Genomic DNA, 20,032 nt, shown 5'->3' with positions numbered 1-20,032 from the left:
GCCTTTGAGAGAAAGAGTTTCAAACACTAGACTTCATTATCTAGTACAAATACTGGAAACAAAACGGTTCATTGATCTGCTTCTCATCAGTTTCTTTCTTCCAAATATACCAGTGCATTTGCCCATCTGTGATTAAAAATATAGATAACCAAGAAACTGTTGCCTTATGGTTAGTGTAAAGAAAACAGAACAAAAAGCTCTGCTTTATAGTAAGCAGAGGGATGCTGCAGTATTTGAGCAAGTATCAGCCAGCAGCTGTTTTTAAAAAAATAATCTGAAATAATGAAAGAACTTCTACTTTAAAAATTTTAAACTTTTAAAAACCAACAACCTTGGATCATGCAGATTTGGTGCCTAGTCACTGGAAAGTCACCAAATCTCACTCGTTTTGCTTGGGCCTCACTCAAACACAACTGGCCTCAAGCTAGTAAGCAAGCCAGCAAATGTCCTGGCTTGTAAAGAAATCTGATCCAACTCTGTAAACCGAACCCAGCCTAAGAGCAGTGCTGAGGGGAACATATGGAAAATTAATGACAGATAATAGAATGGTGGGACAGCCTCTAAATAAAAAAAAAAAAAACAACAAACAAACCCTGTTATTAAGTTTATGCAACAATTCCAGCTAATAGTCTTTTGACTTAAGGAAGTTACAGAGCAGCTGAGTGTTGCTTTTGACTTTGCCAGTACTGAAGCTCTAGCAATGGCTGCTGTGTTGCTCTCGCCCCTCTGCAGCGTGAAATTCCCCATTGCATGTTTTTAATTGCTACCTGCAGCAGAACTGCTTTATAAGCTGCTTCAGCTGCAACAGCACTTTGGGAAGTACAGCAATTCTGGTCCCACTTGTTTAAATAAATGGGACCCTCAGAGGGAGGAGTGGATTGGAATTTGCTTAGGCTCAAACTGGGTATAACAGCAAAAGCCAGGCTGAGAACTACAAGCCTAGCCAAGCACTAGGAGGAGGTGGAGGTAAGGGTAGTGTGTGTGTGGTTTTTTTTTTTCTCTGTGGAACTCCAGGCATTTTGCAATGATAAGCTGGTCATGGTATGATGTCATGGATGGGGAAACAGTCCCAGGGAGCTCGTAGTTGCACAGCCCCTCACTTGTGGAGGGAGTGGGTTTCACAACAGGAAGGAAAGAATCATTCTGAGGAAAGTGTATGTATTTCTGGAATATTCAAATCATATATTTATTTGGCTGATCGCCTGGGATGCTCACCTAGAGTAGACTTTGAAATGTGGCACCACAGAGTAGTTATTTTGAACCAAGAGAAAAGTGATCTTTTTCCTCTTATTCCTCCACTTTTGTTTTATTGAGGACCAGCTAAAATACTAATATTCTTCCTGCCTGGACCCTAAAAAGTCTGTCATTCCTCCCCTGTTGTTTCTGAAGAATCACCTGTTCACAGTGGAGGAGCATCAAGCTGCCTTTATTGCTGAATAACTTGGGTGTCTTCATTCCTTGTCACCATGTCCAGCCCCCTGCATCTTTAACAGACTATGCAGTGCAAGGGTGGCCCGGATGATTCTATGTAGTAAGCAGATGCCTCTTGTGCTGAAGAAGGTTTCCTGTACATTTGAGGAAAAACAGCAAGGACTGTACAGAGGGAGAATGGCAAGCAGTGGTCTTCATCTCTTTATTGCTAAATAACATACTATGGCTGCTGGATTATTGTCTCTGTCTCCTGGTGAGTAACCTAGCAGGAAGAACACAGCTTATGCTCTTGTCTTGCGGCCTCTCTGCAGGAGAAAACTTGTTTGTGTTGTTTAGTCTTAAGTTTGTCTCTTCTCCTTTCTTCTATAATCTGAAATGAGGACTGTCTGCTGTGATGCTTGCAAACCCGTTCCCATTTCCAGGGAATATATGATAACAGTAGCTCAGCATTAGGTGTATTTCCCATTCCTTGCTCACACTTGCAGTATGGAGTATTGCACACGCTGTTATCGAGTAAAAAGTAAAGTGTCAACTGAAATGGAGTGGCAGCAAAAAGTGTTCCATACGTGTCTGTGATAAAAGAGCAGACCCTCACCCTGCTGAAGAGTGGCAGTGTTACCAAACACATATCTGGCTGCATCTGTCCTGCTGCACGTGAGCAAATGTTGAGGTTTATTTGCCCACTCAGAGACCCTTTAGGCCTGGTCGTTTGTGTGTTTAAAAAAAGAAAAAAAAAAAAAAAGTCTTGTTGTGCCATTCAACATACTTTTCTTTTTTTCTCCTGAACTTGTTGCCTCTGTGCCAACACAGTGGCTTAGGGTCCTTCACAGAAAAGCGTTGGGGAGGCTCTGGAGAGGACCAGGCTCACCCCAGACACCTGAAGAGCAGGTGCTGGGGGTCTGTGACATCTGGTCTAAGCTTCCCTCCCTGGCAGCTCAACTGAGAGAAGAAATGGACTTTCCAATAAAAGCTTTTCAGGTGCCTGTCTGCCTCTTTATTGCAGTTTGAAGAAATATACTGTCACCAGAGTGTCAACAAACTGGTGAATTCTGTAGCTTATATTAAATAGGTGATCATATTAGATCATCATTAGAATTCATACTAACCATAAAAATTGATGTCTATAAAACAAAAAAAAAGCTGACTTGTGTAGGAAAAAATGAATATGTAACACACAAACATATAAATACAAATACATAGTGATAATAGTAATACCGGTAGTGCAGCAGAAAGCCTTAACCATGTGGGGAGGTGGGGGTGATTTAGCAGGCAAACTTTTCTCCTGAGAAGTAACTTTTAAACCACTTCACATGGCTCAAAGACTGGGAATCAGTATCAGTGGGGAAGGAAAGAAATAAGAAATGTTTAGAAATATCAATGTTTCCAAATATAAATGTTTCCATTTCTGGTTTGATAAATCTGTTTAAATCATTTCAGGTTCCTGTGGAGGAGAAAAATGCCCTAAAGGTAAGACTTATGATGTAAAAGACTATTTTCTGTGACCTTGGAAAACCTATGAGCTGACCAAGAGAGGTGATGGCTCCAGAGTGCACAGTGCATGTTTTACTTTTCTAATGTCTAGAAGATTCAATACATCTGAAATATAACAAAAAAATTTCCTGCAGCGCAGTGGAGATGTCCTACTGACAAGAGGGAGCTGTATTCTATTCTCATCACCTCATAAACAGTGGGGTTCTGACTGAGGATGTTAGGTAATGCTTGCCATATACAGAACTCAAAGGGGGTATTACTTTCATTGTATAACCCTTTGAGATCTGAGGCAGTATTGTTTGACAAAGCATATTGTTTTTCCCTCTTGCTTTTACTGAGCTTTGATGCTGATTTTAGAACTTGACAGCTGTGTTTAGACTTGTCTTACATGTCTCATAGAGGGGGGGGAAATATAGATGTTTGGGGCAGCAGGCAACATAAACTGTGTGGAGGGGATGAAGGGGGAAGGAATAGAGGCAAGATTTGCCTTTGGAAATTGTGGGATAGGTCCACAATGATGAACTTCTAGCCATCTTCCTTTCGGGAGACTCCTTAGAGCTGAATGGAGTGCTGGTCCCTTATGCCTTACCCAGGAGAACTGTGTGCCTTGGAAAGGGACTCATTGCCACCTAACGCCACTGTAGAAAGGTGTGAAGTCTGGCTAGGCACCATGCTTCAGAAGGATTCCTATCTTTGCTTGGGATTGTGGTCCAGAAGACCTTAAGAGACCCACAGGACTGCTTGATCTTCCCTATAGTGCTCTTCATTGTGACAGTATTTAGGTGTGAGTATTTTGTGTGGCAAAATAATTAGGGTGAAACAATATCTATTATGAATATACTCTGAAAAAAGTCAGAACTTGTTACAGCCATTGTAATAAATGAAAAGAAAATAAACTTTTTATCATTATTTTCAAATCCCTAACATCAAACTAAAGCTAATTCTTGTAGAATATTAACCTGCTACCCTGTTTAAGTTCATCCTTTATGGCATAAGGAGAGGTGTAAGGAGTTCATATTTGTTCAGTAGTCGAGTTTTTCAGATGGCCCACCTTTGAATAATTATGAATACCTTGTTCAATATCTGAAAGCTGTGATGTTCCACCACCTCTACAGATACCCGAGGAGCATGTCTTGAATAAGTCAGCGGGACTGCACACAGGGAGCCATGGATTGGGGCCAAAATAGAAAAAGAGAAGGAATCAAGGGACATTCAAAACTCTAATAAAGTAGTAGTCAGGCACAATCCTGTTCAAGGTCTGAATGCTCTTTTCACTGTCCTATCTAATGATAGAAGATCCAAGAATACTCATTCTTCTCAACTTCTGAAAGACACCATGCAAACAAGGGCTCTTAATGAATTGTGTGTCACAATATTGTTTGTTTGTGTTTGTTTTTCCTTTGGAAGAATGATATTTCCATGGTGTTTGATTAAGTCATAGCACTCCCAGGAAAGGTCTCCTGAGTTTCAGCAAGATTATATCTAAAGGAAGATGCAAAACCCCAGGTCCCTTTAGATGTTTCTCTCTGTGCTGTTTATATACATCCTTGTTTCCAAGCTGGAGTGAATCTTATGAGCACAGAGCCTTTGTGGCAACTTTTCTGTAGGAACGCCACCTCCCCAGACCATGAGCATGTCTGTTCTGTAAATACACCTCCCCCACTCTGATATGGGATGTCTTCACCTTTGTTTTCTCACCTTATTTTCAGAATTTGTTTGGCTTTGGCAGCTGAGGGATGGGGCATGACGAGCAATCCTTGCCACCCATGGCACGCACTTTGAATTCATTTTTAAGTGGGTATCAGAAGCAAGGATAATTTAATGGCTAGCACTATTAACCATTTCACAACTGATCAGTTTAACAGGAATGTAAAATCAGTATACTTCTAAGCCAATATAATATTGTCTGTCACTGGTTGGTATCATATTTGTCCTCTATAAATGGAAATTAGCAGTTCATAGGCCTTATTTGGGCACTGAGCAGGGAACCTGCATTTATTCTCATAGAACAAAACGTACTACAGGATTGTCACTTCTAACCTAACAAATATCCCCATAGCTTAGCCCTCAAGTTTGGGTCATCTTAGAGAGGAAAAATCTAAAAGTTCTTCAAGTATTTTGCAATAATTTAGAAACAGACCCAAATTTCATCGCTTGCAGTGTTCTTTAGTTCCAAACCACTGTGTCTGGTAGAAATGTCTGGAATGTGGAGTATTGTATTTAAAAACAAAGCACAACAATCCTTAATAGCCACTCTATCATTTAGCTAAACAAAATCCTGTACCCACACCATTCTGGAATGGGGGAGTTGGGAGAATGGGAGAAGTAGTGTGAAAAAAAAATTGAAGTAAAACTGTGTATACAGTGACCAGAATTAATCACTTTGAGGTTTAGAACAAAGATGAAAATATAAATTAAACAAAACTGCCTTTATCCCTTAAAACACTTAAAATGCTAGTTACAGAATTCAGAGAGTCCAGTGTTTAGTTCCAAAGCAAACTGTATGAAAGGCCAGGAAGCCACTTCTGCTTGGTTACCCTTACACTAAGGATCAAAGCAGAAAGGTATCTCATTTCCATATATAACTTTGAAGTATTTTATAAAGAAAGTCAGAAAATGGGTCCTAAGAGCAGTTCTAACTAGGATACCTTGCATCAGAGGAATAAGTAAGAAAACTATAATGTCTCTTTGCTGGAAGATGTACCAGTACTGTATTGTATAGCAAACTTCTTCATCTGTCTCTTGTAATTTTTGGTTTGTAAAGACCAAGAAAGAGTTGGACAGGTTTTTATTGCCTTGGGATTATTTTTTTTTTTTTCCTCCTCTGCTCTCATAAACCTTCCATATGCTTCTACATCCATGTCTTGTTTTCAATTTTAGTGAAGGTTTTTATTTGGACCCTCATAAAATTCTAATTTATTGCAGCTTCTTTTTATAAAATGGAAAGGGGAGGAGGGAAGTATTGAGATAGCATGTGCAAGGCAGTCCGAAGGAATGCATTTGTGAGTTTAAAACGTCAGTCAGTTTATCAGCCCCTGCTTCAGTTATTGGCAACTACTTTTCCTCGCTCTCTAATCTATGATTGTGTGTTCACACTGTGTGTATAGAAAGACTAAGTGACTATCTAAGCGTACTAATACACACTCATTTTTGGGGGGGCATGGAATTAAAGTGCTGAACTTCTAAAACTCTTAAATAGGCCATACTGATGCATAATGTGTATACTGAGAGATGAGGAGAACCTACCCTCCCAATGAGCCACATCTGACACAACTTGGTAACAACTTCTCATGCATTTTTCTGCATTATGGTCCTTGAATTCTACTTAAATCAGGAACAGGAACGTCAACTTATTGAGTAGCTGCTGATTTCACCAGCATAAAGGAGTGCATCTCTAGCACAGGGAAAGGCATAGTCTTTCCTCTTGTAGGGCAGAAGCCAGAGCAGAATATCCTAAGATGCCAAATAAGCGTACCAAAATCAACCTCAAGAGAGGTCTGAGGAACATCCAAGAGCACAGTGAGCTCCCAGATCTACCTGCTTCTTGTGCACATGGACTCCTGTGTACACAGGGGTGTCAAGGGACAGCCTAGCTGGACATGCCCGATGGGGAACAGAGCACCGAACATGCTTGAATGCATCACTTGATTTGCATTTTTACATTTGCTGTTTACTTGGATAGCAAAACTGGTCTACAAACTCATATCCCTCTGCTTAAATAATAAAGTTTCCTTTTCAGTCAGCAAACTGTCTGTATCCACAGCAGAGTGAGGGGAAATCAGGTAGGTGATCCTCCCACCTCTATATGGTGTGATCCTATAGCAGTCAGTTCTCACTGGCCTGTCAGGGACTGGCTTCCATCCGTGCGCACCATTTGTTGAACACTCACAAGAAATATCCTCCCTGGTACATCCCTCTGGAAGTCATTGATGACAGCTGACCCTTTCCTAGGTCAGGAGCAGAGGGTTTGCCTCTGAGGGAGCAGGAATACTTCCAGGCTTACCTTCTCCTGCTCTGTTCAGAATTGGATCAGGAACCAAACTGGACCAGAAATCTTGTTCTAGAGCAAGATTTCTACACAAGGGAACAAAGTGCATTTCCCACCAGCATAGTTGTTTTTCTTTGCCCTTCTCCAGTGTTAAGTTGACCAACCTAAATGAAAACCTCATACTTCAAATAGTGAAGAATTGAGATGCTAATGTGTTACTGTGGTTCAAAGTTACTGTGAAATTTCAAGTAGTCCCTGACTTTAGGAGAATGAGTACATCTTTTTTCAGCAAGGAACTACATCACTTTTACATAACCACATGATGCACTGAAATCACCTGTAAAAACAAGTGTCCAGAGTTAATGGTATATCGCACCAGCACAACGTATATAGAAGGTGTCATCAGGCAAATTGAGTAGTTTAAGAACTTCGTGCAAATGACACGTATACTTTTGCATATGTTGTATGTTTGATAGACATGTAAACATGTATGTACACACACGCAGGTATTCTCTGAACATATTCTTCCTTGTGAACCCCTTCCTATTCTGTACACCTTATTGTATACGTTAAGATATGTCACTAATACAACACTTGTGTTGCTTAAATGTTTGGAGAGAAGACCCTCCTGGAAAAAGTTCATAGGGGTGGGTCAGTCTAAGCACTGAAAGAGAAATCCAAGTCCCATAGCACATTTGAAATCTGTTCTTGCAGAGACTGTAAGAAAATATGAGAGAAGCTCTGCTGGAGAGAAACTGCTGGGCACTGGACTTTTTTTTCTCTCTAAATAAAACATAGAATAGGCTTTTAACTGCCTTTTCTCCATAATAGCTACTTAACCCTGTTCACTAACATTAAGGAAAAAAAAGAAAATTCCAAGCAAAATTCCTATTCAGAGTAAAAAATATAAATCAAAATGAAGTGCGCAACGCACACCCTTTTCTTTCCTCCCCGTTTTGTTTGGTATTTTCTAGCTCTGCTTTTCAGACAGCTGAATGGGGGCTGGGAAAGTGTTTACAATATTTTCACATGATTGAGATGGCAGAGTTCTTGCACTCTGTGAAAGGCCTTCTGTTTTCAGATGGCATTGAAAGTTTACCGTCTTTCCAGACAAAAGGAAGAGAGCCCATTGCCAGTGGATGAGTAATGGGCATGGCCTCTGCACAATACCTCCTATCCAGTCCTAAATCTACATGGTGTTCTTAGGCTTCCCAGCTTCTCCAAAGCAACCTTTGTTTCTGCTCTGGGAGACCAAAACTGCTCGTTGGGCGAGTGGGGATGCAGCCAAGAGGGGAAGGCTCAGTGACAACAGTTGCTCAGTGCTCACTGCCCAGTATCTGCCTTCTTACTATGCTACGATAATAGTTGGAAACCCATCAACAACTGGGCATCTTCTATACAAATATGTTGCAGACCATCTGTATAGTTTTCAGTTCCAGAAGATTCCAGTAACTCAACTAAGTTTTAATACTTTTTTTTTTCTTTTTCTTGTTAGTCTGATGGGCTGCCCTGAGATAAGTGATTAAAGCAAAAGCCTGCCATAATTACTTTGGAGCTAAAACTGCACAGAAGTTGCCAATTCCTGTGTTTGTTTTCTTAGAAGCAGCTTGAAGCAGGCATTTTCCACTGTTAATAATTTTTAGGTTCTATTAAGTTTTGGGGTTATTTTTTTGGTCAGAAAAAATATTTTGGTGAAAATGATTGCTAACATATTCTTTCAAAATATTAGAATAGACAATTTTAAAGGTTTTCCAGGGAATTTGTGCATTTGTTGGCGTTATAGAGACCAGTAGGTAATTTTTTTCTTGTTTCTCTTATAAAGTTTCCTAGAGCTTGTCTGTTTGGAATTTATCGATGTGCATATATGTAAATGTAGACTACATATGTGTGGGCTTGTGTGTGTGTGTGTGTGTGTGAGCATGCCTGTCTGTTTACCTGTCTAAAAGAACTTGCATTTCACTTTCACGTACTTTAAAGCATGCTAAGAGGAGCTTTCTAAGAATTAACTAAGTGTTCATTAACTACACTTAATTTTGACTGTGTGCTCAGCTAAGAATTGTCAGTATTAAGTTCTTATTCTTTCCTGCTAATTTGATGTTGCACAGCCACTGATTTATTGGCCGGAAAATAGAAGCAAAGACGTAAGAGACTCTGGATTTCTTAAGGGTTGGCTGTAGCTGGTACCAGCAATTTACTGATTAACCTGTAGTAACCTGTAGTGCTGACAGTCCTGGGTATACAAGCAATGCATTAAGGTTATTAGCAAAACTATTTTCTAAATTACCTGAGTAGAGCTTTCAAGGTAACTAATTCTATTCTTTGGACTATTTTTTTTTTTTTGAGGAGTTAACTGTTTAAAACAGCATTAAAATAATCTGCCTTCATTTCCTCTGCTGAAAGAGCAAGTCAGCTGAAACTTGGACTTTTTGCTGAAAGAAGGGGAAAAAAAAAAGAGGTAGTTTTTCTTTTAAAGAGCATGACCATACACATTCCGCTCTAGTGCCTTTAAAGGGGACTTCCCTGTTTTAAATGCCCTCGAGCACAGAAATACCAACACCTCTTAATTGTTTAATATATTACAACCTAAAACATTCACAGAAGTGCTTTCCAAGCATTTCAGTGTTCCAGGTGCTTTGTCCTGCACCTCCTAAAATAATAGGCTATTTCCCCTCAGTTTTCATCTGCTTAGTGCCACAATGAGACATATGCTCTGTATCAAGGGAAGGGGAAGTGAGGGAAGTAAGTGGGACTGCCTGACATTGGTGCTTGCACTTGCGGCATACACAGACTCCTCTGTCTTGCATCACACAGCTTGTAAAGAATGAGAAAATAACGTGGCTTGTACTTGAACTGTGAGATCTAAGGAGAAAAATACATCTTGTTAAGCATTTGAATGTCACTCTGCACAAAGACCCTCTATCACTGCGTCCTCTGAGCAGCATCACAAAAAGAATAATAATTCTAGTAATCAGCGGTGCTGAACATACACCAGTACATGATGTAGCCATCTTGCAGCCGTCTTAGAGCCATGCTCCAAACTGTATTTGTTGGTGTGTGGAGGTGACATGAAGCCGAAGTCTGATGTCTGTCACATGCAACCATGAAAAAAATTTATTCTGAAAAGAACATGACATCTTATTTTGATTCAGTGGGGGCAAAGTAAGATGCAACAATTTGCTTGGCCTATGCTTAACTAATTTATTTTTCAACTTGTTTAGCCAAAATGAACTGAGTCTTTTCCCCACTCGAGAAATAAATCCCTTAATATGGAGAGAGCACTTAGGGCTCCCTAGGCTTCTGTGAGACTCTACCCTGACATAACAGGATCTGAGCCTACTCTGTCAATCTTATTGTCATGTCCTACCTCCGCTAAGAGTCTCGGATGCCGCCTGCTCGCAAGCTGTGCAGTTCAGACATCCGCGTGCCACGAGCGCAGCCTGAACACACTATGATTCAGTGCATGGGCACTGAGTGAAACTGGGCAAAGGGACTTTGTCTGAAAATAGCTGTTCAAAAAGGTCTCCCTTCTCCTTCTTGAAAATCTTCCCTACTGTGCAAATGCAAGTTAACACAGATGGTTTAAAGAGTTGGGGTCTTACGTCCTCCTAATAACTCCCTGTAAGGAAGCAGCAGCTGGACACAGTTTCCAGTAAGGAGCTGGAGAGAGGGTGGCTCTGGCTGGCCCGAGGGAGGAGATAATGCAAACTTAAACAATTCTGTGAGAGTGGAGGACTGAATCTTTTCGTGGCTGCAGTTTCAGTCATGCACTTCCCTGCTAAGTTGCCTGCCGTCCCTTTGAATGCACGTCTCCCATGTGACAGAGCAGTGATCTGGCTGCTGAGCCACTAGACTAATATTGTTCTTTTAATCTCACAAAATGTGTTATAAAAGGGTTTGATTCACATGAGAAATTAAGTATAAGATCTGTCCTCATAAAGACATTATACCATGAATGCTCTCTTTCTGCTGGCTGCAAGAATAGGTGGCTCAAGGGTGAAAGGGTAGCATTTACATTTAAATACACCTATTGGAATCACACAAACAGAAGGCCAAAACTACTGCTCCCTCTCTGAATGCTTTTAAAGTTGGGTGCTTTCTTTACACAGCAGCATCTTTCTTTCTTTTATTTTTTTTACATAATCAAAAATGGGAAATGAGATCCTTAAGATCCCATAAAATAAAACAAAGAAGGTCTTTGTGCCAGCAGAATAAATGGATGAACCTTTTCAGACTAATTATTTTACTTTCATCTGCATGTGCCACTCAGGAGGCAAAATCCAGATATGAAACAGAGCTTTCTCTGCTGTTACACTAACTGGTAGTGCTGGCTGGGTGTGATGCTGTTTACATTTCCCAGAGAAAGTGAAATGCACTTTTTTTTGTGTGTCTGCCAAACCCAGATTTAGCCCATGATAAAACAGAAAGCTCCTTACCACCTAGAGAAAACAGAAACTGAAACAGAGTGGAAAGAGCACTTGGTACCAGAGTGGCCTGGCAGCCAGGGTGCAAGCTCAGTGAAACCCTTGAAATGCACCCGCTTGACCCAGGCCAGGGCTTCTTCCCTTTCCTCTCTGACATCTTCCTCCCCTCTGTGCAGTGACAGAGGCTTATGGGCTGGAGTTGCAAAAACTCTGGGGTTGTCTTTGCTCTTTGAGACCTCTGATAGGAAAAAGAGAAAAAAAAAAAAAAAAAAAAAGCTGTGTATTTCCCTTGAATTTTTCCTCACATTTTTTTATGGCTCTTTTATCATGATTTTCCACCACTAAAACAAGGGCCAAAACCAAACACGATGAATAAATTACAATGTAGCTGGAAACCAGAAATCAGGAGCTGCATTCTGAACAATTTTTGCACACACTCCCCAATTTGTATTAAATTACCACATAACATATAGCTAATAACACTAATCATTAAATATGTTCCAGATGCCTCAGAACAGTGAAGAACTTAAAATCCAGATCTGAATGTGGCAGTTTCTTAACATCTAGTTAATATTTTTTTCTTTGAATATATATGTAAAACTGCTGTCTTCATATATAACCTTGGTCAGTGGTGAATCTTAAGGCATTTTTTACAAACTTAATGAAACTATATAGATTTTAGAATGTCTTCGAAGTGGAGTGAAATGATCAGATCTTCAATATGCATGCAAAGAAAAAAGAAGTGAAGGAGTCCATAGCTCCGTGTTCAGTAGCCCTCTATGGGTCTTATTTTAAAAGTATATCTAACTGTATTTTGTTTGGCTTTTTAATAGTTTTGACCTTTACAACATCATGTGGCCTTATAAAACAAAACAGTGTGTTCCTTAGTCTTCCTAGTCTAGCATGTTTTCCTAGCATTTATGTTATGAGAAATGCTGAATAATTCTTTCCTGCATTTTTCATCCATTTTTTTCATAATTTTATGTCAACTACTCATCAGTCACCTTTTTTCCAAACTGAAGAATCCTCTGCAACCTAAAGTCTCCATGTAGAGAAGCTTTTCTACATGTCAGATAATCCTTGTTGCACCCTGTTGTAGCTCTCCTCCTTCTTCTATGCCTTTGTGGAGGTGAGGGGATCAGAGGTGTATTCAGTATTCACCATGACCTTATGAAACAGCAGAATGACATCTTCTGCATTGTTCTCCCTTCCCTTCCAAAGGACTCCTGACATCCTGTGTGCTGTCTGACTGCTACCAAGCATTAGGATGATGTTTTCATTGAGTTTAAAGGTCCATTGTAAGGAGGAATTATTCTCCTGGCCCATGGATACATAGGGCCACATTACCTGAATTCAGAGGATTTTATTTCATCTGCAGAGCAGTTTAGACAACCTAAATTGCATACCTATGTTTTGATCCTACAGTGCAATGAAGGTGCCTCAGTGCTCCTGAGGGAGAAGTTCCTTCCAGCCAGCCAACAGTCAATATTATGCACCTCAGCCCACTGAGAATTTAGGTAAAAAATATCTTCTGAGGAATGCAACATCAAGTAAAGCCCATTTTTAAAAAGTGGAGGGGATGGGAGATGTTCTGAGGTTCTGGTTCCTGGCCCCAGTTTCCTGTTTTCAATAATAGTGTAACATAAAATATCAAGTTATCCCCAAAAGAAAGAACCAGAATCTATCTACTACCACTGGCTGATAGGTAAGTCATCTCTCTTGTTTCCCTGGTGGGTACTGAAGTGTTTCTGGGGAAATACTGTGGGAACTTCCAGGTCAAAGAAGGAAGCCTGTAGTTGCTTTTGGGTTCTCATATCATTAGACTGTGTGGGCAGAAGATGGTCCAAGTTGCTGTTTGAGGTTAGAATCAGACACCTCCATTCCAATTCAGGCAATGTTACTGGATACGGGCCAAGAAGTTTATGCTAAAAGTTTAGTATCATTAAGTTATATCAAGCATAGCTCAAATACAATCAAATACTTATTTCCTAGCTTGAGGCTCTCATTTCACACTCTGCATGAATAAAGTATAGCCTGACCAAACAAAGATTGCGAGACAAGTGCAAGCTCTACTTAGAGGTTAACAATCTGATTTCTCTCTCATACCAGTTTTATGGTCATTTAGCTCCATTGACTTTGGTGGAATGAGTCCTGATTTACAGCATTTCTTCAGAGCAGGTTTAAAGCTGTGTTATACAATAGCAATGCTGGTGCCAGGTCTTTGGGAGCAAAGCATGTTTGCATTGTGCATGCCACAGTACTATCAGTTCTGAGGCCCTAAAGAAAATGTCTATTAATTTTTTATCCATAGAGAACAGATTTTCAAGAAATTATTTAGGTTTCTCATTTGTTGCCTTTTATTATTTAATATCAATTATGTTTTGGGTTTTTTTCAGTGATTTGTCATTTACCAAGGTAATTCTGGGGTTTCAAATCAAATATATAGGTTAGAGGTTTACAGAGTCCATACTTGTGTGTATTTTTGGTGGAACAGACACCCTCAACTTGAAATTAAATCTCAAAAATGCTGTCAAATTTAAAAACAAAACCCCAGCAACAAAACAGAATTACATACTTTAGAAACTACTTGGAAATTAATTTACCTCCTGTCACCTCTCCCAAGTGTGATTTTAAGTTTGCACACAATAGGCTACCATTTCTTCAGAGTTTGACATGCACCACCATAGGAGGTCTCCTGTGCTGCTTCTTACCTCACATTGACTTTCTAGTGTAGAGCAAATAGAAAACATCTGGGTGAATGCATCTGAGCAAGGAATGAGGATCTGTGTTCTTAGCTTGACTCATGTTGACACAAAATATTTTTACTGTGGGAAAGCTAAGCAAGCCGAATGTGATAAAATTGCAATCCACTTCACTGCTAGGTAGATACAACTATGTCTGCTGGAGCTCTCCTTTAGGAACTTTAGCTCATGTGCATGTATGATATGGAAGAACACATGTACTTTTGATGCCTCTCTGGTGTATCTCTTAAATTGCCAGAGCTCACCTTTCACAGTCCTTAGCAGCTGGTCTGTCACTGGGAAGCTGTAGAAGGATCTTATCTTCTTTGTGAGCCAGCCCTTATCTTCTTATCCAGTGCAATGGCCACGTTCGTTGGAGAAGAGATCAACTAGCATTTTCCCTTCTCTTTCCTCATAAAATAATCTGAAGTGGGGCAGAAGCATCAGGAGTGCAGTGGTGAAAAGAAGGATTTGTTTCCTGAGATGTGTCATTGTTTCTCAGTTCCCAGCAGCAGAAACTTTAAACTAATGATCTTTCCAGAACATGTAAGCCAGCTGGGCCCAAGACTCATGTTCATATTGTGATGATTTGATATTGTTATGAGTATTAATTCCTAGCAGGGACAATGTTTTGCAACAACATATTAAGGATAATAATAAATAAAACCATATTCCCTTGTCTCCCCAAAAAACAACCTCCACCATGGCTATTTATGCAATGGATCTTGGGGGCTTCAAGGCGTTTACAGATGTCAGGGTTAGTGCAAGACAGACTTACTGAAGCAACCAGGTGGCTGTGGTGTCACCTCTCCACTTCTCTTCCTTTCCTCGCAAAAATCCTGACTTTAGGGAGGGGATAGAAATCTTTTCTTATGTGCCTGACTTGCTGGGAGAGAGCTGCATAGTTGTGGTCTGTTTGCTCAATGTCAGCTGCGCTGCCTGAGTGTGAAAGTAAGCATGGAGGGTAGATTCTCCCTGACTTCTGTGGGATCTGGAGCCGATCCATGAGGAATGCTACTGTTTTCAGCACTTCCCTTGCTCTGCCTAAGACCAGGCACACAGAGATATGAATGTTGTTGCAGCTGCCACATACTACATATAAGCCACATGTTGATGATTATGGCTTTAAATGAGAAGGTCTTTGTTTAAAATGTTGTTTTCTTCCATCTAGAACCTACCAGGTTTTGTGCAATACTTAAAGGAAGAGTTTCTAGTTTTTAATGTTTTTAACAGTGTACCTGGAATTTATATAATATCACAGTTTGTATTTATTAAAAAGACATATATTTATTTATTGTGCAGACAGCTTTATAGTAACAGAGAACTAGCCCGTAATTAATTGAAACAAATTGGCCTATTCATTCTTCAATTGTTTGTATCATTTTACGTTGTGGTTTATTACTTCTAGGCCTGCTTCAGTTCACTCCTCAAATAACAGTGCTTTTCTTTAAAATATAATGAACTGTGTTGCATTTATGAGACCTGCATGGTCAAATCATGTTGCTCCTGTCACCCTGCTGAATGCCATGTCACACTGCCAATGTTTGGACTGAGCACTGACTGCTAGCTTCGGCAAGACTGGAAAGGAAAGGAAGACCTGGACACGCTGACTACATCTAAACTATTAAATAAAATTAGTCAGAGACTTCTCCTGGAGGCCAACTGGCATGAAAGAGCTTGCATTCACACAGCTAAACTCTCTCACCCTCCAAATCACAGTGGCCACATCCAAAATACCTATTGGAGATGGTCCCTGACCCAGGTTAATACCTAAACTGTGCTTTGGCATTGTCTGGAAGAGCACAAGCAGCCTTGGGCGAAAACTATGCCAGGGACTAATTTAGTAGTATGGACGGTTTCAGGCCCATGCCTTACCGGTCCTGTGTAGTTTATTTAGTGTCAGAGTGAAACCTCAGTAATTCTGCCAGAAGTCAACAGAAACCCCCTATTGGCCTCAGTGGCCAGAAGCCCCTGAGAAGTATAATCATTAGTTTGTTCACCTCTTTCACATCTGGATTCTTTTTTCTCTCATTCTGTTTTTTGCCAAATGAGTACTGAAATGAACGTTTTTTAAATCTCATAGAGTAACAGAATTGGGTTGTTGCCTGCTCAAAACTTGTTGTTAGTTTTGAACTACTGAGAGGTTTTTCACACAAGCTGAGATTCTGGAAAAGCCACCTTCAGCTCTCTTCCCCGATGGAGGATCTCCTACGGCTTTGAGCAAGTGACTAAGATCTTCTGTGACTCAACACCCCATTTGGATAAAAGGGTAAAAAGCTGTGAGGTGTCGAGATACAAACACACCAGGTGCCCAAGGTCACATAAGCACGCTGAACTGATGTGAACATAAAAATCCCTTTGACTTCCGTGGCAACTTTTTTCACATGTCTGGGAAGGGAATTTGTTTTAAACCCTGCAAAATGGACATGAGTGCATTCACCCCTATATCATGATGTTTTCACAGTCAGAGCACTGGGAGTGGGTTTGGATAAGCCTGAAGTGTCCTGAAGTGTGAGATAATTTGGGGAGCTGGTGCTCTGTGTTTCTAGGGCTAACTCTGTGTACCTGGTACCCCAATTATCCCATGTAACACTGTCCTTCATGGTACTATGCTATACTTCCATCTGCAGCAATATAAATAAGAATCAGGCAGTTCATGCTATAATATTTTTCTCTATTCTAAAGATAAACGGCAGTGAAGGCCAAGTAGGTTTAAAAAGATCATCATACAAAATTATTATATTAGGCCATGCTGTATTACTGAGATTACAGAAAATTACATACATGTATTGAATTAAACCATGATTTTCCAATGATCTCAGCAGCAGCAGCAGAATTGGGACTTTTTAATCATTGCATTATCAGTTTGGTAGGTAACTACTATACTGAATTGCTGCTCAAAATGAAAAACTGTATTGTTTTATCCAGAAGGTTTCTGGTTTCTAGCACTAGCCTTTACTTTTCTTAGAGTTCAGACATATGATTGAATTACTGAAGCTAACAAGTACTGATTTCAACAACATTTAAGCTAACACATATTTTGCCTCAGGTTTGCTACAGGCTAAGAGTGTGCTGTTAATGGGGTCATTTGATGTGCAACACCTTGCTGAACTATGAGAACTCGATTGTGTGCTTTTGCCCAATGTTCCTTTTAGGGTAAAAAGACCCTTTGTTTTTTAATTGACCTATCCATGGATCCGTCTCATAAAAGAGGCTATGGAGCCTGATATGTACATAGTCATACCTGGCCTGGGCTGTGCGAATCTTAATGAAATTGTTATGAAGAAAAGAATAGAGTTGTTGCCCAGAATGATTTACTTAGAAATCAATCTTTTTTTTTTTCTGAGCTGGATTTTGAAAAGCAGGAAGTATGTCAAAGCAGAGGTGGAACATTTGACCTAACCTACCTTTGGCCCCCTTTCCCTTCCCTTTCCGCGTTGCCCCTCAAGCCTGAAGCACTCTCCCATAGATGCTGGCATATGGCAGTTGCTCTATTCAGACCTAGTGAGACCACTGCTCAGTTAACATTTGCAAGGCCATAATGTGTTTATTTTTGCAGTCTGATCTTGCGAGAAGCCGAGGAGGGCTTGCATCTCCCTCCTACTGATAACAGTAGTGTTGAAAGTGCTCAGTGCATTCTAGGGTAAAGCCTTGAACGTTGGGGGTTAGAGAGTTGCTAACGCTCCTTTGGTCTTCACTGAGGGAAAGCCTGGCTCTCCATTAAACAAAACACAAAACAAAAGAAAAGAACAAAACCCCAACACAATAGTTGTAGTGGCCCAAATAAAACATAAAAAGCTCAGTCTCAGCCCAAGCACTCAGTTTGGGGATCCTCTGGAATTAGAGGCTTGAAGCTTGACCCAGGGATGAGTATCTCCATGGTCTTTTTATGGGCAGAAGTGTGCAGGCTCTGCCCATGTGTGAATGGCCTGTGGTGTGCGAGGACATAGCCCAGTGGCCCAAACTGGTATTCCCTGCCTGCTGGCAGAGGGTATCACCACAGACTTGATGCTTACTCACACTGCTCAGGCTCTGAGCTGTGTTATGCAGCCATCAGCCCAGGCTTCACCTCAGGCTCTTTTTGACCCTCTTTTTACTTTTTACTTTTTAAAAACTTGATCCTTTCAGCTTATATTCTCCCTCTAACAATTCTTTCTCTTTGTTTTTTTTTTCTCTCTACTTCCACAAACTGAACAACTGTCTTTGCCAAGCTCCCCACTCTACCATCTATCCACCCCATATGTTTATATTTTCCTATTGCTGAGGCACGTTGCACTGACCTGCCTGGACAGAGCTCCTTTATCACGGAGATAAACATGATGTCCCCCTCACATAGAGTTTCTATCATGTGTGACCTTTCATCTTGAACTGCCATGACCTTTTTTTTATTAATGCTGTACTGTGCTGCTTGCAGAAGCCAGGAAAGAAAATCTTTTGTTTCTAGATAGAATACTGCTAAAGAACATGATACGGTCTTGTTTTTAATCCAGCTAATTAAAATCTGCATGTGCAGTGTAACTGAGAATGCAGCCTTCGCCCACCACTTTCCCACAGGCAGGGAATAAAGGCCTTTAGTGCAGCAGCAGCTAGCTACCCTTGGATAACAGAGAACAGAGCCCACAATTCATCCCAGCTTTCCTTATCATATCCGTGGAGGGCTTTTCCCTCCCTCCCTCCCTCCCTCCCTCTCCCTTTCTCTCCATGGAATCACTTACAGTAGCTATGCGCCTCTATACATCACTTCAGAACGTAATCAAGTTAAAAATATGTTAGCTCGCATTTATCTGTGCTCTGGTGAGCTCTGAATATAATTCATGTCTAGCACAAAAAAGAAGAAAGAGAAAAAAAGAAAAAATAAAAAGAGAAAGAAAAAAGAAGGAAAAAACAGAAAGAAAAAGAAAGAAAAAGTGTCTATTTCTAATCAAATGTCAAACCTATTTATGTTAAAACTGTTCTGCCAAGAACTAACTGAATAGCAGTTTAGCAGTTCACACTTTCGTATGTTCATTATGTAGGCTTTTTTGGATTTGCTGGATGGTTGTGGTTATTGCTAAGGCTGCCTTTTGTGTGTGTGTCAGGGAAAGGGTGACATGGAATTTTTTTTGTGAAACACTTCCTTGGTTAGTTTTTTACTTGTTGCTTTTTGTTGGGTAACTGAAGTGGGGGAGGGAGGAGGAGAAGGAGGGCAGCCGGGTGGGAAGAAGCAGTGAGGGCAGAATGGGAAGCACTAAAATTGAGCCTCCACCTGTCTTCTCTTTCTTCAAGTAATGTTTTATATGATGATGATGAGGTCAACGGGGAGCATAAAAATGTGCCAGGAGATTCAAAATGTGGCAGGAGATTGTACAACATGAGTAGAAAACACATTTCAATGCATGTAAAGAAGCACCCCCCTCACCCCCCAGTTCCCTCAGTAAAGCACACAAACAGGCTTTCTGTGGGCATTCCCTGGTAACCCACACAAAGAGCTGTTCAAACAGCTGTGACCTCAGCTAAACACCATCCACGGGCTGCTGCGGAAAATGCCGGGGTTTGTGCTTTAACTTCCCTAGCTTAAATTCAGCAAAATATACCTACAATTATTAAAGGAAGGGATTCTGAGTCCTGAATAAATATGCAAAATCTCAGGAAATGATTTATTTTATTTGTCTGTAATGAATTATTCATATATATGTTGTACTCGGGGAATGATTAAGGAGATATGAAAAAGCGGTGTTTTGAAATCTAATAAAGCTTATTAGGTGACACCAGTCTAATTAAAGCACCCAACATCACATTTTTTTAATACCTAAGTATTTTAAAAACAGAGAACAGAATGATTAAAAGACATCAGAAGTACTGTGCTGCCTATATATTAAGTTATGTTGATCAAGTACAACAGTGCTTTTCATCACAACTTGGTTATCTTATGCTGACCTCTATAAGCATGAATAAAGAGATCTGCACATTTTTCTGCTTTT

General features: G+C 40.3%; 1 long non-coding RNA gene across 2 annotated transcripts in view; it reads left to right on the top strand.

The window, feature by feature from the left end:
- LOC128150325 (uncharacterized) overlaps positions 1-18,858 on the top strand; it is a 34,527-nt gene extending 15,669 nt beyond the window's left edge. For both annotated transcript variants that reach the window (XR_008238025.1, XR_008238024.1), the window contains 3 exons: positions 2,869-2,898; positions 4,632-4,716; positions 15,481-18,858. This is a non-coding gene — a long non-coding RNA (uncharacterized LOC128150325). The remainder of the gene's footprint in view (positions 1-2,868; positions 2,899-4,631; positions 4,717-15,480) is intronic.
- The last annotated feature ends 1,174 nt before the right edge of the window (positions 18,859-20,032 follow it).

The sequence above is a fragment of the Harpia harpyja genome, chromosome 13 (genome assembly GCF_026419915.1).
Source record: "Harpia harpyja isolate bHarHar1 chromosome 13, bHarHar1 primary haplotype, whole genome shotgun sequence".
Taxonomy (NCBI): domain Eukaryota; kingdom Metazoa; phylum Chordata; class Aves; order Accipitriformes; family Accipitridae; genus Harpia; species Harpia harpyja.
This window is presented reverse-complemented; position numbering and strand designations above follow the sequence as displayed.